We start from the raw sequence: 18247 nt of genomic DNA on the forward strand, positions 1-18247 counted from the left end.
GAAAGGATGGGGGTTTTTGCAGGTGTATGCATGCATGAGGCAAACAGTTCCATAGACTAATGGTGTGCTGGTTCAAGTATACGTATGCAAGCTCTGCATTTGCAACTGCCATCTTTAGATGGTCTACATTTTCTGAGATATTTTCACTAGTTGTACATACATACAGGTATTAAACGGATACATGCAAAAAGTAGGCTGGTAGTCTACCATTCCACCTGAGGTGATTTCTTTTGAGCGACATTACTGTTTCAATCCCCATGCAAAAAAAGAAAAAAAAAAAAAAAGAGGGTGGCTAAGTATAGCATAGGATATGAAATTAAAATATTAGATGGCTACTAACAAAAATATTGAGAGCTGATGAAAAAGTTATTTATCCCCAGTAATACTCTCTGTTGGAATGTCTAACTGCAGATTCCTCGTGCTAGAATACTCCCCAGAGGTCTGAATGGTCCTGTAAACGTTTTTCCTGCTGTGCTCCCTCAGACCACTAGCTGGCGCCATGCAGCTCTGTGTTGGCTCCATACCACTTCAGCAGTGACGTAGCAAAGTTGCATTTAACCATTACTCCTGCGTGCTAATGTCACTTTCATATTTTTCTTTCCACGCTCTCAAACCCAAAGCATGAACATTTGTTGGTACCAGTGTGCTGATCTTCAACTTGTGACCTTTTTGGATGCTGAAAAGACACCACCCTACAGAACAGGGAGGTGAGAGCGCAGTGAGGGCTCTACGTGTAGATAGTGTCTCCCAGAAAGAGCTTTACCAAAGATAAGTAACAAGTTCTCCTGAAGGATCTTTCTAACCACAAATTCCTCACTTCAGAATAGATGCCAACGCATTACTTCCCCAGGTGGAGGGTCTGGGGAGTGGACTCAGACTTAAAATCCCTGCAGCACGATCCGGCTAAGTCTTCTAGCAAGAAATGGCTTTCAAGGTAGTAATGCTTTGTGAACATATAGACTGAAGCCCACACTGCAGCCAGGAAGATGTAAAGGACAGGCACCCCATGAGCCAACGCCATAGTAGCTAGCTTAGAACAGGTGGAGGGGGCTCTAGACCTTTCTGTGGGTGCTTCTTGGTCAGTGCCTAAAAGATCTCTAAGCAGAGGATTATCCACCTCGACAGGGTCTTTTTCTGCACAGCCTTCCCTTTCTTCACCCCAGAGAACCCCACAAAAAGTTGATCATCCACTGGGTGTTCCTGGGTCCCATCAACGCAAAAGCTGAAACTTCTTTTGATGCCCAGACGATGGAGCTGCTCCTCTTTTGATGGGTGAGGGGGAGCAAAGAATGCAGACAAGGTACTGTCCTACGTGAAAAGGAGACACAACTTTTGGCACAATGGCCACTTAACACAACAGCACCGCTCTGACCGGGAAAAGGTGGTTTATGGCAATTGCACTAAAGTGCCCGGAGTACACACGCATGCGACAAGCTGACCTACTTGCGATGAGGAAGCCAGTCTTCAAAGTCAGGAGGTGCAGCAAGCAACTTTGAACCAGCTTGAAGGATGTACACATTAAGAAATGTAAAGATCAAGTTAAAGTTACACTATGGCATTACAAACGGAGAAAGGGCCAACAAATAGTTGTTAATAGTGGCCACCGCAAGGTCTTGCAAGGCCCAACATAAAACAAACAAAAGGATGTCCAACAGCTTTGCTTGTGAGGGATCAATCTTAGGAGTTCCACACCAGGCCACACATTTGTCCCAGAGCCTGGCATAAATTCATTTGGTTGAAGGGCGTCTGGTGGCAAGGATCCCAACCAACACCTCAGGCAACAGGTCATATGCAGTTAGTTGCCACTGCCCAATCTCCATGCATGTTGGTGTAGATTGACCAGAGTCAGATGGAGGAGCTTGCCCTCTTCCTGCAACAGAAGATCCTCCCAAAGTGTTAGTCTCATCAGAGGACAGATGCCCATGCCTAGAAGTTCTGGGTGCCACACTCTCCAAGCCAAAGCCACTAGAATGTCTTGGACCTGATCGTTTTTGATCTTTTTCAGAACTCGGGACAGGAGAGGTAGGGGCGGGAAGGTGAATGGAGTCCTGTATTCTATGCCAGCCGAAATACATTCCAACATGCAAAGCATTTGACATTCTTGGCGTTGGTTAACAGATCAAGCCAGAGTTCTCCCCACTGTTGGAGGATACCCTGAGCTATCTCGGGATGTAGATGCCCCTTGAAGGAGAGATGGCAGGAAGGCTTTCAGAGACAGACAAATGTCTGCATCTCTAACAGATTGATGCAGAACGGATTTTAGGTTGGAGACCAAAGTCCTCTGATCTCCCACCTCGCCCCGATGGCCTCACCAGACCAGCTGGAAGCCAGCTCTGGGAGGGGATGGGAAAGGGGCCTGCCACTGGAAGAATTTTGTTCCAGAAGTCACCATCTTAGATAGTGAGCCATCTCCTCCGAAATCTGTAACATATTAGTCATATTTCCTTTATGTTGGGCCCATTATAACATTAGATTTCATTGCAGAACATTCATGTGCCACTTGACATAACTGACTGTGATCCAAGACCAAGGTTGAAACATGGGGCTCATAGCATGAATGTCCTGGACTTGTTGAGGAAAAGGGAAATTCCCAGAACTGCACTGGGTCCACACAGCTCCAATGAATGAAAGCCTAAGCGAAGTAGTCAGATGCGACTTTGATTTCTCAATAATGAACCCCAATGATGTCAGGATGTTTGGGCTCATCTGCAGGTGGTCTGTGACTGACTGTGGCAAGCTCACCCTTCAACAGCCAGTCATCAAGGTAGGGGGAAACGGGTATTCCCTGACCTCCTTTTAAGAAGAAGATAAGCTGTGGCCATTGCGATCACTTTTGTCAACACATGTCTGGCCAAAAGAGAGCAGAGTAAACTGAAAATGTTCAAGGCCTACCTTGAGCCTCATGTAACGTCTGTGGGAAAAGCAGGGAGCATATATGATGATAAGCTGCTTGCAGGTCCAAGGACACCATCCAGTCGGAGAGGCTCAAGGCAGACAGGGCCAGCATGAGCATTTTTAATTTGTCCCATCACAGAAAAGCATACAAAGGTCCAAAATAGGATGTAGACCAAAATCTTTCAACACAAGGAAATAACAGGTGCAACAACCCTCTCCTCTTTCTGAGACCAGTACCCTCTTGATAGCACCCTTGCAGAGTAACACGTGCATTTTCTGCAGAAGAAAGGACAGGTGCTCTTCTGAAATTCACTCAGATGCAGGGGAAATGTTTGGCAAACATGATGGTTTGTCACTCTGGAAGGAAGTGCTGGATTCTGCCCCTGACTGGATGGGCACGCTCCACCAAGGGCAAACTAAAGTGGTTTGGTGGTTGTTGCAGCAGGGATGGGGAAATGGAAAGTCTGATGCCCTTGCTGACCTGTGCGCTGCCTGTCAGACGGACATCTGCAGCCTAGGGTGACAGCTGTACTGGTTGGGGAGACTTTCTTGGCATGCACGCTAACCCTTTGTAACAGACTCTGAACGTTTTGAACTGGTGTGGGAACTGCTTGGCAGTGGCTCTACTTTCCTTAAAGCACTGTAATGAAGAATCTTCCATTCCACCAAAAAAACATGAGCCATTAAAAGGCATATCCATGAGAGAGTCTTGCACATCAGCGAAAAATTCCAATAAGCAGACAAGCATTAAGTGACTGCATTGTTAGACTTGCAGAAAAAACATTTAATTGCCGAAAGACTCAATCCTCTTGGACTCCCTATCCAGAGGAGTTGTGAGGAATGAACTGGAATTCAATTTACTAGTTGAAACTTTAATCACAAGACTCTCAGAAGAAGGATGTTTACTAAGGAAATCAGGATCACCTGGAAGTCTTTCCACCTACATATTCACCGGTGGTCAAGAATTGGATTTTGAACAGGTGGCTATTAAGGAATTGGTGAGGGCCTTGTTAAAAGGGAGTAAAGGCTCATAGCTGGCTGGCCCACGCTGCAAAGCTTCCGTTATGAGGTTTGTTTTGGTCTGAACTGAGGGCAGCTATAAATTCAAGACCCTCAGCTGCGCGCTGGACCACCACTGCATAGAAGGCAATTGGGGGTTCAAGTGGCGAGTCAAACCCTGCCTCAGGGGAGGAGTCAAGCCCATTGGCCTCTTGTAAACCCAAGTAAAAGTTAATATGTAACCGGAGTGCCTGGAGTGTACCTTATTCGGAGTCAGAGCCAACAAGATAATGCAGCTTCAGCCCTGGTACAGGTACCGGATGCATGACAACAGGGTGCATTTTCGCAAACTCGTAGCTCAACATTGGTTGAGATCGAGCTGAAATCGGTTCAGTGTACCACATCAGAATCAGCATAGGACCCTCTTCCAGCAGCAGTGACAACTGTACAGGTGTTGATGTGGCGGGGCCCAATGCAGGTCTTGGAGCCGGTGTGAAAACTTGTACAGGAGTAAGAGAACCCAGTGAGGTCTCAAAGGGTCAGGAAGGTCCACCAGTAGTAACCCGACTGCATGACTCATCTGTTCTTTGGGGCCCAAAGACAAGCCAGAGGGAGCTGGGGCCACACCAAAAATCTACAGCATGGCCTCCTAAAAGGCTTCAATCTGCCTCTGTCGTTAATGGCCCAGGAAATTCAAGGGATACAGGGATCAGCTGAGAAATCTGTTTTGCTACTGGAGACCTCAAGGGTGAATTACTAGATTGACGAGTTCATAGGGCCCCAGGCCTTACCAACTATAGGCGAGGGGGCTGCTGAATGCTGGGAAGAGATATAGAGTTACAAGAAGTTAGGGCAGCTATTAAAGCTATGGCCAGAAATAAGACACCAGGTACGGACGGCCTCCCGGTCGAGTTTTACTCAATGTACATAGACATCTTAGGGCCGTGGCTAGTGGAAGTGTATAACAAAGCAAAACAAAGGGGGACACTACCAGGGTCAACAAGAGAGGCACTGATTATCCCGCTGCTAAAATCAGGTAAGCCAGCAATGGACAAAGACAGCATATAGACCACTCTCCATGCTGAATTTAGACCATAAGGTCTTAAGTAAAATTCTAGCTATGAGGCTACTCCCACATATGGCAGGCCTAATACATATATCCCAGGCAGGGTTCATTCCAAAGCACAACACGGAAATGAATATTAGAAGATTGAGTATCCTAGAGTCAGATTTCTACGGTAAAGATGAGGCAGTCATATTTGGGGTCGATATTGAAAAGGCAATTAATAGCCTAGAATGGCCCTACCTATTCAGGGTAATGGAGAGATTTGGCTTGGGCCTAGAGTTTGTAAAATGGATGTCTCTAAAATACTCAGATTCTAGGGCTTGGGTCAAGACTGGGGGACTGATATCCGATGCCTATCAGGTGGGGAGAGTAACGCGGCAGGGGTGCCCACTCTCCCCACTGTTATTCGCTCTGGCCATGGAACCCCTCACAGCCAGGGCCAGAATGGGTCTGCACTATAGGGGTTTGGAGGCGATGGGCCGAACCCAGCATATAGCGCTATAAGCTGACAACTTACTACTATTCCTTCGGAAAACTAGAGATGACCTTGTTGGAGCGGGACAACTGCTTACATCTTTGGCAAGAGTATCGGGCCTTAGACTTAACTGGAGGAAGTTGTGTCTCTTCCTAGCTACAAAAGGAGAAGGAGCGAATTTGACACTCCAGTCCGGTGCACAGCCTGCTTGACCATATATTGTGACTCAAATGTTAATCCGATATTGAAGAAAAAATTCCAACTACTTCAAATGAATTTCGTAGGCAAATTTATTGTCCAATTATAATCACACGTAAGATGCGGTAACATTAAAAAGCTTCTCATGCTTCAGATATGCCTATCCGGGCCTTTTTCTGAGCACGCCGAAAATGCAACATACATCCCAATCACAAAGCTTCTATGACCCAATGCATTTCGGGCCGTAATAGGCCCTTCCTCAGGGGTTAACTGTGAGTGAAAGAACATAAGAGTTAAAATAATGATAATTATATGAATACTGTTTGACACTGTTTATACATCTACAACGTGATCTTGAATATTAACCCAATGCAGCATTTATCCCTATAACATCATTGTATTCCAACAGCTAGATTGCCTGGCCCCATCTCTCTCTGCACCACTTCCCTGCACAACATCCTTCAACTTCTAGCGAGAACAAGTGACCACCCAGATGTAAAAACCTCATCTTTCCATTACCAATCCCCTCTCGAAAAAGCGCAATATTAGCGTGAAACTACCCTGTTCTCCCACATACCTGAATAGCTGATAACAATCAAGTTTATTTCACTCGTATCCTTCTCGGAAAGAAACAGCCCGCCAAAATGTGATGCTGACTGCCCCCACTTTGAATTAGTGATCGTAACTCCGCCCCTTACTTTCGACCAATAGCGCTTCACCCCACATGTTTGAGAATGGCAGCATGAAAAACTACAATATCCATCATACATCGCTAGAATCAATACAACATAGTGGACCTGATATTAACCCACTGCTTTTTCTTCGTCTTCCTAGCTACAGCACGGCACGGCACGCCACAAATGGAAGTGGAGGTGTCTTGGGAGAGCAGGAGTCTCCCTTATTTGGGAGTTACCATCTACCATGAAAGGGCAGCTCTACTGGAAGGTAACATAGGGATAGCAATCAACGGAGTGAAAGTGAGTCTCACCTTCTGGGGATCATAACCCGCCTGGGACAACACCTGTTGGCCCTCCACCCTCCAGAGCCGACACACCCGTACAGATCATGCTCGGAACGTCGGCATCATTCTGGACTCCTCCCTCTCCATGAACCGCCAGATCAACGCCAACGCCGTCGCCTCCGCCAGTTTCAACTGCCTTTGTATCCTTCGTAAGACCTTCAAGTGGATCCCCCCCAACTGCGGAAGGACCGTCACACAAGCACTCATTACCAGGAGACTGAACTACGGCAACGCCCTTTACGCCGGAATCAAACAGAACTCTTCTGCACAGACTCCAGACCATCCAGAATGCCGCAACCTGACTCGTCCTTGGGGCACCGCGCCATGAGCACATGACCCAACACCTACGAGGCCTCCACTGGCTCCCCGTTGAGAAGAGGGTCACCTTCAAACTCCTCACCCGCGCCTACAAATCCCTCATATAACTTCAGACCCAAATACCTCAACGAGAGAGTATCTTTCCACGCACCCAAGAGGAACCTCCGCTCCGCTGACCTCGCCCTGGCAGAGGTCCCCCGCATCCGCAGAAACAGAATCGGCGGGAGAGCTTTCTCCTACATCGTAGCAAAAACCTGGAAAGAGCTCCCTGTGAACATCAGACACTCTCCGACCCTGCACATGTTCAGGAAGGACCTCAAGACCTGGCTTTTCGACAGAACCGGAGCTTCCCACCCCCCCCCCCCCCCCCAAGCGCCTTAAGACCCTCACGGGTGAGTAGAGCGCTATATAAACCCCTGATTCATTGACTACCCCTGTCAGTCATGGGAAGAATATCTTTGCTGAAAATGGTGACACTGCCGAGTCTGCTCTGTTTGGGGTGTTGCCTGTCTGGATCCTGGTGGGACTTTTTCGCTACCTGAAGTCACTAGTGATTTCCTTTATATGTGGGGCGGGTAGGAGAAGAGTGGTGTGGGTCACATTAACGAGGCCAAAGAGTGCAGGAGGCCTTGCACTGCCGGACTTCGAATACTACTATCTTGCAGCAGAGATTCAATGGCTTATGAAATGGGTAGCTGGAAGGGTGAGAAATCCGAACCAGCCAGATGACGCGGTCCCTAGTCTGACAGTATTGTCTAACATAGTGCTCCGACTACTGAACAAGGAGGGGGAGGAAACCAATGAAGTTAAAGTGATACGTAAATGCTGGATTAGGAGTCACCAGAGATCTAAAACTAAAGAACGATATGCCTCGGAGATACCATTGGCCCATTGCATAGCACTTCCACATGGGGGGGGGGGGAGGGGGGCTGTTGAGGCCTAGAAACCTGGGCGGAGGCAGGAGTGCCCACCATAGGCATGTTATACGAGGACGGATCCCTACTTCCATTCAACAAATTTAGAGGGCGGTATGATATACCCAGTGGACACCTTTTACTTTATGATGCCCTCACGAACGCAATACAGAAACACTGGGGAGAAGGCCTCTCGGAACCTCCGACATCGGGAGGATGCCAATATGTGGTGTCACCTGCCGGGACTTTTAAAGCAGTTACCTGCTTATACAGACGCCACAGGAATGAAACACTGCCTGCTCTCACCCGGTTGCGGGAATATTGGGAGGAGGATCTGGGAACAGCTATCGAAGAGAAAGCATGGGACATATTAGAGGAGAGGATAACAAAGGCCACTAGAAACGCTAGGTTCCAATTAATACATTTCTACGAACTACATAGAGCTTACTTCACACCAGCATGCATCAATAAACAAGTTGGGACACAAGCAGTCCTATGCCCTCGGTGTGGGGAAGCAAATGCTGCATTTCTGCATATGTTCTGGGACTGCCTTAAGAGAACTTCTGGCAAGAAGTGACAACACTGATAGCGGAAATAACAGGGAAAGAGGTACAGGTAACTGAAGGCTACTGTCTCTTACACTGGTTCCCACACACCTCTAGGGTCAAGGGAGCTAGTAAGTTTAAAGATTTGGTGCTCCTGATAGCCAAAAGAGAGCTCACTAGAAAGTGGAAATCCCAGGGGGCACCCGGGGTAGAGCAGTGGAAGAAGGAATTCAGAAGATGGGTGACATACGAGGGAGAGGTAAGATTGGGTGAATCTAGACATCCATAGATGCAGCCAGAGCTTGGGAAGCATTGGTGACGTTACTAAAGCACCCTCCGAACGTAGAGGATGAGGAAGAGCAAGACGGATCATTGGGGGATCGAGGGCACGAGTGATCACGAATCCACCACCTCAACATGGCTAATGATAGACAAGTAGCCAATGAACCAACGGAATAAAACCCACTTAGGGCAAAAACCATAGAGTAGTACCATGCAAAGACACGCCTAGGGGGAGGGAGGTGGGGAAGTTGGGTAGTTGCTTGATTTGACACAAATAAGAAGTTATGATACAGAAAGACAGAGCTAGCAGGACTAATAGCTATATGGGAAAATAGACGGGTCTTACACACCAGATATCTCAGAGGATATAAAATGCTATAGTAGATGGCTAGTGTGTTTTTTTTACATACCTAGTTGTATGACACCATGACTGACTACAGCTATTGGGACCCTGTAATTATGAAAGTCTAGTAAGGCACCATTACGTAAACTGAAATGTAAGATGATATGGAAAAACTCAATAACATTTGTTTAAAAAAAAAAAGGGTGAATGACTGACATCATTTTGCCCTTGTACCTTCTCTTTCACTTCAGTGGCAGGATGGGGTTGAATCCCGCTTAGTTTTTTAAATATTTGTGCTTTGACCTTACCTTGGACCTGACATAGTGCTTAAAGTGTGAAGTTGACTGCTTGCGGAAACAGCCTCAGGAGCGGGACGAGTCGGCATCCCCAACTTGGAGCAGAAGTAAGACTTGTGCAAAGGCCACAACTTCATCTTATGTTTGGCAACATACAGCTGGTATCGAATCGCGTTTGGGTGCATGACAGTACATTTATCACATGGATTTGAGCCGTGCCCAGAGAGACACCTTGTGCAAGGCCATTTCCGACATTTGTTTTCTGCAGTCGCAGCGTGGTCTGAAAGTTGTAGTTTTAAGTGGGGACATCATTCCCTAGCATACTGTAATTCAATTTTAAGAAACCATTGTAAGACTAACAAAATTGAGAGTGGCGCTCTGGATCTGCGTCAGAAGGCGCAGAAAGAAAATAAATGATGTCAGCACACAGGAGTGGCACTTATATGTAGTTCTGCTTCATCACTTTCGGGGTGGTATGGAGCCAATGCAGAGCCACCTATTAACTCGCTGGAACACTGCTGAAGAAAGATCCAGGCACAGATTATCATTATTTCATGCAGCGCAAGCAAGCACACCTTGCTGCGTTGCATAAAAGGGCAGTAATGCTCCGTATTTAACATGATATGCTGCACTCCTGTCCTTTCCTTGCGCTGGTGCATAATGTGCTGCCTAGCACCAACACAGGCACCACTGTGCCGTGGTGCAAGGGTGCCTGCATTTCAGAAAGGATTGTTTTTGTGCAGGAAGGGTCACTCATTTCCAGGTCTACCAGTATGGTAAATCTGGGAATGCACCAAAATCCATGGGTGGATGCATGCGAACACCCACGTTCCCCTCATGGAATCCCTACTTGGGGCAGAGTAATGCAATGCAGAGATTTGCGATACTTTGTTCTACTCTAGATTCATCAAGTCAACAAAGGTGGCCGTGTGGCTTTAATAAATCTGACTTAGGAGTTGCGTCGCCCTTGCATGGTGCAAGGGCAACGCAACTCTGTATTTAATCTGCCCCCTAGTCTGGATCCTAGGCAGTATTCCTAGGAGAGAATTCTACAGTAAGAAGTATCCATCAATAAGCATTTTTTCATCCAGATCCATGATGTTACTACAGTTGTACAATAGCAGGTTGTCATACATTATTTTTTGCAGTACAAATTGCTGCATCTTAATAAAAAAACATTTTGTTTTTTAAATGGGTTACTGCATTAACTTGGGCAGTAGCAGAGAACTGGCTAGAAAAGAACTTAGATAATTGAACCCAATGTCCTAGAACCTTACATGAGTATTCTACATTGGTTTTCATTTAAACTCTATTAGCGTTTGTGGTACACATGGAGATGGTCTCAAATTAATGTCACAGTGTGGGTACTATACCGTCTGTCTGCATCTATACATTCTACACATCCTTTCACACTGCTACCCCCTTACCATTTTTACACCATTATTCCAATGCATCCAAAACGTAATCAACATACAACAGAATTTCCCACACATGAAAGTAAATCATCCGATGAGCACAGTGGCTTGTCCAGTGACATACTCTTCATCTCTCCCCACCACTGAGCTGCCAAATTATCTAAGTGTCCCACAACTTTCAATTCTGCCATTGCCCAGATCTAAATGTCAGTCAATAGAAGTTTCAATGATGGGGGGGGGGGGGGGGGGGGGGGGGGGGAAGGAGTGGGGGCTGGTAGGTTGCAACCATAGTCCATGTCAAAAGATATCGCCATATGTCTCTTGTCTTGGTGAAAGATTAATCTTTTAAACGTTATTGCCTACTTGTCCTTCTACGTCAGTTCTCACTTGCCCATGATTTTTTCATCTATTTCCGCAATTGCATGGAAGAGTTCTGGCATGTGTTCTCAGGTCTGTACACTGTGTTAAATGTAGCTGTTCAAGGCATATGAGCTGCAAATCGTACACTGTGCATAGATCGCCATCTGGTGTTGGGCTCGGATGCTTGCACCTTGTTGTTGTCTTGGAAGAAGTCTTTTGTAGTCACAAGATAGGTGACTCCTCCCTTGGACGATAGTGCGCATGGGCATCGACTCCATCCTCAGATTGTTTATTTCCGCCATTGGGTTTGGATGTAACTTTTGCGCTCCGGTTCGACAACTTATTTTCCAAACCATTTCGACGCGCAAACTATCTACGGTATTGTCTTCGATCGCGTGATCTTTTGACGCGCATCTCAACTACTCGATTCCGGTCGTCGACGTGGACCACTGGGCCTATCAACGCCGTTCGGGCCTACAGCACATGGAAAGGACTCCATTCCAAAAATGCCCCCAGTGTGGAGCGCAATTCCCACACAGTGACCATCACACGGTCTGTAACCTGTGTCTCTCGCCTGAGCACGACGAGAACAATTGCCAGGCCTGCGCCTCCTTTCGATCCAAGAAAACCATCCGTGATCGCCGGGCCCGACGACACATCATGGCGCAGAGAGCAGCTCCGGCACCAGCGGACATCTTCGACGAAGGCCCCTATGTCCCAGAGGAAGATTCCGAGGATTTGGAAATCGTGCCTGAAGCAGCCGACTCAGCCTCAGACGACCACATCACTCCTGGTCAACGAGTGAGTACAACTGCCCCTACCCCAATCCCACCCAAAAAAAAGAAGGCCCTGGTCAAGACTTTGCCTGCTGGCCCCAGTCGCGACCGAAAACAAGCTACAGAAGCCCCACCCCCCGGGCCCGCCTCCGAAGATAAGGGACAAGCTTTCCGGCAGCGCGGGACCGAGCACACCGCATATCAGTGTCCCGCAGGCGCCTTCGGCACCGAAGACGGGAGAACAAACTCCCAAAAAGAAGTCGGCACCGACCACCTCGATGCCGAAAGACAAACCATCGGATCCAAAGACAAAGCCCTCGGAACTGAAAAAGATTTCCGTCTCCATAGCCAAGCCAAAGGACTCCAAACCACCTCCTAAGGTCTCGGAGCAGAAATCTAAACCACGCTCGGACCCGAAGAAGTTGGCGCCAAAAGCGGTTACTGAAGAGGAGGAACTTTTTTGACCGGATGCTGTCGATCCCAAGCAGAAAAAACTCCATATAGACCCCAAAACAGGGCATGTGGCTGCTGTTCCACACAAGAAGAGGAAACTGGACACACCAGACACTCCTGCAGCGCCTGTAAAGAAAAAAGACTGTGCCACTTCACCTACAAGACCCTTTTCTCCGGTTCTTCCTCCTGAGCCTGGTCTTCCTCCTAAGCCTGTCTCTCCTCCACAACTTCCACCACAATCACCACCACAGGATGATGATAATGATGACTTAGGGGGTGGGGGAGGCAACAATGACCCTTTCACTGATGAAGACACGGACACACCACAGGACGATTGGGACGATTACGATGACCCAATAGATCCCAAAGACTTCCCTGAACCCCAGTCATATCCAACAAAACCATCTCCCCCAGATGATAATATTGGCTTTGGTCAGCTTGTTAATAGAGCTGCTGTCTACCATGGTGTCCACATGCATTCAGACCCTGCAGAGGAGGATTTCCTTCTAGACACCTTCGAACAGTCACAGAAGACGGTCCAAATACTATCACTGCTAAAAGGGGTCATCAAACATGCCCCTGACATATTCAAAGACCCAGTGTGAGCTAGAATTCTCAATCCCAGGATTGACAAGCAATATAAACCTGCCCCCAATGATCCCATCTACATCAAAGGGCAGCTACCCTTAGACCAGAGGTCTTCAAACTTTTGTAGGTTGAGCCCCCCCAGCTGAATTTTTTTAGATGTTGGCCCCCCCCCCACAACCTGACAGAAATTTCTGGAATCGACCGCCACGCGCATATTCCTGGCATATCCAGCAAATACTGTTCAATACAATAAGAGTGTTTAGTAAACGGCAGGTTTGTGAGTGGGTGTGGTGAAATGACAGAGGCTTATTACATAGCTCAAAACACCACTTTCCAAGATAAAATGTGCACAAATTGTTTTTGCTAGGATGCTTTGTTTCACCACCAACATAAATGTGAGAGGTGTGCCTGTTTTTCAGAGACGGTCAATCTGTGGATGGATTTTTGCTACTGCCATCCTCAGGTTGTGCTCCACGTCCAGTCTTGAATGGTACTTAGTCTTTAAAACCGCAAATGCAGAGAACCCAATCTCACATAAATAGGACGAGCTGAAAGGCAAGAGAGTTTTGATAGCGGTTTCTCCCAAAGCTGAATATTTTGCAGACCTTTCAGCCAAGACAGGGACTGTAAGGTAGACAGTGTTGTCAGATTTTTTGAGCACTCCCTAGTTTAGAGCTGGTATACGAGAAACAAATCTTCTCTAGAAATCATTACCAAACGTTTTAGGCAGCATTATAATAGGATAATTACCCACCAACCAGTTATGGATCTGAAGACAGTTGAAAGTCCACACAGAGGACGCTGAACGAACACCTAATTGAGAATTCCGTTGAGGTACGATAAGTTGCTTGCCTGAAGCAGTGGGGATTTAGGACAAGTCGGGCTGATGTTTAAAAAAAAATAGACCCAATAATAAATTAATGATGTTGTCTATTTTACTTCAGAGTAATGTTGTCTGACAGACTTTGTGATGGCAGGGACATGTTAGGGATTTTGGGTGCCCTGGGCCAAAACAATTTTGGGGGCCCTTGTTCAGTACAGCTTTGAGTTTAAATGATTTACTTTCAGCTCTGCCATACCCTATTTAGCCAGGCTACTAACGGTGCACAGGCACTGTAGTCGAAATTCTAAAAGCGTTTACATCTAATATTCAGAGATAGTGATGTGTTTTCACTTTTGTAACAAAGCAGCAGCCCACTAATTTTACAGTGAATAATATCTGTGGTATCCTCCAATTTCTCATATGTGAGGACCCGCTTGGATCTAACTTTTTTATGGTTAACTTTTTATGGTTGTTGCATGAAACAAACACATTTCTCTGCAAATAGTAATAGACTCCCTCATATCAATCACATTAAAAAGAAATTAAACAAAACTGTATTTGTAAGAATCTGTTGAAGAATTATTCCAGGCCATCCGGGCAAAACAGAACTGTCTCTATCAAGGGGCCCCTGGAAGGCTGGATTGCAGTGCATTTAGATGTCTCCTTTTGTAATTTAGGACAAAAACCTTGATGGGGTACGACACGCCCATACTTGTATACAGGGGTGAGTGAGGTGACCATATGAATTTGGGTGCGCATTTTAGTGCAGAGTGGGAAGAATTAATGTATGGTTAGGGGTGGGCTTATTTGAGTGAGATTGCAGATTGAGCAGTGAGGGGGACAGGTGTGTGAAGTATCACAAGAGTGCAGGTTGAGTAGTGTGCTTGTGTGACTGCAGGGTGAGGTACAGGGTGAACAGCGCCAGTGCACTGTGAGTGCAGATTGATCACTGTGAGTGGAGGGTAAGTGGGTGAATGGTGTGAGTGCATGGTGATCAGTGTGAGCGCATTGTGATTGCTGTGAGTGCAGAGTGATCAGTGTGAGTGGAGGGTAAGTGGGTGAATGGTGTGAGTGTATCAGATCAGTGTGAGTGCAGAGTGAGGGTGAAAGTGAAGGGCGAGAATGAGGAGCGAGTTGTCTGAATGCAAGGTGCAATCCCAGACACTTGAAGTAACTCAGCAAGTTATTGATGGCAGCGTAGGGTTTCAAAAGTGTTAAACTATTGCTCTTATGACAGTAACCAGGGATCAGGGTGGAGGAAAGAAATAATGTGCTGATCCCTCAACAAACTTCCAGTCTTATGATTAGGGTTTCCAGCTCATTATTTTGATGTCACATACGGTATACAAATAAGCAGTCACCTAAAGCTGTATTTTCTGCACTTGTCTGTGCATACTTTGAACAGCAAATATAAATAGAAAGAACTTTTAATTGTTTTCTAGAGCTGCCTGAATGATCCATGACTGATTATAAAAGGGAACAAAGACAGAAAAGTCACATTTCAAATAAATACATACTTCTTTATTTATAACCATATTTCGTGTCAAGACAAGCAATTTGCAGGCTGTTTAAACACATGGCTGGCTGGCATTTTGCACGTCTGCCTGTGTAATTTTAAAAGAAACTTTCAGGGACGTTTTAAGGATTTTGTAGGCACTGGGCCAAATGTATTTTGGGGGCCACTGTTTGGACCAGCTTTGATTTTATGATCCAGTCTCAAATCTTTCATGCCTTCTTTGATCAAATACTAAATGTGTGTACGTCTGATATTCAGGGATAGTGATGTGCGTTTTCAGTATGTAACACAACAGCAGTCCACTAATATTACTGCAAATAATCTCTGTCACACCCTCCCATTTCTCATATGCGAGGTCCTGTACTGATCTAAAATAAACTTATTATATGGATGTTGCATGACAAACCCATTTTGTCTGCAAAATGTCTATAATAGACTCCTACACATTAAAAACGAATGATAGAAAAACCCTATTTACAACATTGTGTTTACAAAATGTTAAAGGTCATGAGGGCAAGACTCTTTAGAACAGAGCTGGCTGTTTCAACCCCCCCCCCCCCCCACCCCCTTTGAAAGGCTGGGGCCCTGGGCCAGAGCCCACCTTGCCCATGCCTTAAAACGTTGCTGGAAACTTTGTCTCCTCTCTGGGAAGAGCTAACTCTCCCAGGAGGGGGTTAATTCATAGAGCTGAAATGCTTCAGCTGCAGTGGGAGGCAGGGGGTCTCCTCCGCGATGATATGGAAAGCGAAGAGTCCTGTTGGATTGCTTTCCGTTTTAGCAGAGGAGACATCCTGCCTCCCACTGCAGCTGAAGCATTTCAGCTCTATGAATTAACCCCCTCCTGGGAGAGTGAACAAGACAAAAGCATGGGCACGTAGTGCCCCATCGATTTCCCCTCCCGCCCCCCTCCAACCATTACCGGAGTTCGCCAAGAAGACTTGGAGTGCGTGCCCCCCCTGAGATGGTGTCGCGCCCCCCCCAGGGGTGCGCGCCCCACAGATTGAAGAACTCTGCCTTAGACTCACTAGTGGTAACTAATGCAAGGAAACGCACCAACTCTCAAACCTCCGGTGAGGCACCACCTCCGGATAAAGAATCAAAGTTATTAGATGCCTCTGGCAAGAGAGTTGCTGCCCAAGCAGACAAGCACTGGTGCATAGCCAACACCCAAGCATTACTGGCTAGGTATGATAGGGCTCACTATGACAGGCTAGAAACCCTATTACAACATTTACCTGATCAGTACAAAACCCAGGCAAATGACTTAATTCAAGAGGGCAAATTAATAACCAACGCCTCTATCAAGTGTGCCCTTGATGAAGCTGACACAGCCTCTAGGTCCATTAACACTAGTGTGCTACTCAAACAACATGCCTGGCTACGCATTTCAGGCTTTAAACAGGAGGTTCAAGCAACTATTCTCAACCAGCCGTTCAATCAGGAATAACTTTTTGGGCCGGCTGTCGACACAACACAGTCTCCATCAACACGTGGTTCCTTTCGTCGCTCCTTCTATAGAGGAGCATCCAAAAACATTGGAACAGAGTCCGCCTCCTCTTCCTACAAAAACACCACGCAAACATCCCCCAACAGAGGATATTTTAGAGGCAGATACAGGGGAAATAACAACAAAGGGAGAGGCCGAGGTAACAACAACACCCGTGCCTACCCCACTAATAAACAGTGACTTCCCTTCACTCCCTCCAGACCATTCCACTCCGGTCGGGGGAAGACTTTCACAGTTCCTAACTGTCTGGGACTCCATCACAACAACAGACAAGTGGGTAAGACTAATTATCCAGTATGGTTACTGCCTGGAACTTACAGCAACCCCACCCACCATACCACCCAAACAGCGCCCAATGTCCACAGAACACTTTACACTCTTAAAACAAGAGATTCTCACTGCTTCAAAAGCACACAATAGAACCAGTTCCCTTACAGCATCAAGGAACAGGGGGTTTACTCACTATATTTCCTAACCCCCAAGAAGGACGGGACTCTAAGACCTATACTCGACATCAGACCCCTCAATCTCCACATACAGTCAGATCATTTTCATATGATCACTCTCCAACAGGTCCTCCCACTGCTGCAACAAGGCTACTTCCTTGCTACAATAGATCTCAAGGACGCCTACTTCCACATTCCCATACATCCTGCTCACAGGAAGTATCTAAGGTTCATACTGGACGGGCAACACTATCAGTTCAAAGTCCTTCCATTAGGGGTGACCACCGCACCCAGAGTTCATAAAATGTCTTGCGGTGGTAGCAGCACACTTAAGAGGACAACAAATCTATGTCTTTCCATATCTAGACGACTGGCTAATAAAGGCCAAGTCATTCAACCAGTGTATTGATCACACTCATCCAACCATCCAGCTGCTACACGACTTGGGATTCACAGTAAACTACACCAAGTCACATCTTTCAGCCCTCTCATATACATCAGTATCTAGGGGCCACACTAGACACCTGCAGAGCTCTGGCATATCCCAATCCATTCAGGATAGCCCGAATACAAGCCCTAATCACCAAATTTCAACCACAGCACTCCCTTCCAGCAAGGGTATTCATGCAACTCATAGGAATAATGGCCTCTTGCATCTTTATCGTACCTCATGCAATACTTCAGATGCGCCCCTTACAGGAATGCCTAGCACGTCAGTGGAACCAGGCTCAGGGACAACTTATACATCTGGCGTTGGTGGACAGCCGCACACATCGCTCTCTGCAGTGGTGGAACACACGAAACCTGTCCAAAGGGTGGCAGTTCCTCAAACCGGTTCCACAGATAGTGCTAACAGCAGACGCATCACTCACAGATTGGGGAGCCCATCTCCTAAAACATACAATTCAAGGCAAATGGACCACTCAACAGAAAGTGCTCCATATCAATCACCTGGAATTACTAGCAGTATTTCTAGCATTAAAATCATTCCAAGTACATCTACAGAACAAG

At 46.6% G+C, this 18247-nt stretch overlaps 1 protein-coding gene across 1 annotated transcript in view; it reads right to left on the reverse strand.

Moving 5' to 3' along the window:
- The window catches only part of RMC1 (regulator of MON1-CCZ1), a 238616-nt gene that overhangs the window by 15139 nt on the left and 205230 nt on the right, over positions 1–18247 (reverse strand). The window lies entirely within an intron of this gene.

Source organism: Triturus cristatus, chromosome 5_1 (genome assembly GCF_964204655.1).
Source record: "Triturus cristatus chromosome 5_1, aTriCri1.1, whole genome shotgun sequence".
Classification (NCBI taxonomy): domain Eukaryota; kingdom Metazoa; phylum Chordata; class Amphibia; order Caudata; family Salamandridae; genus Triturus; species Triturus cristatus.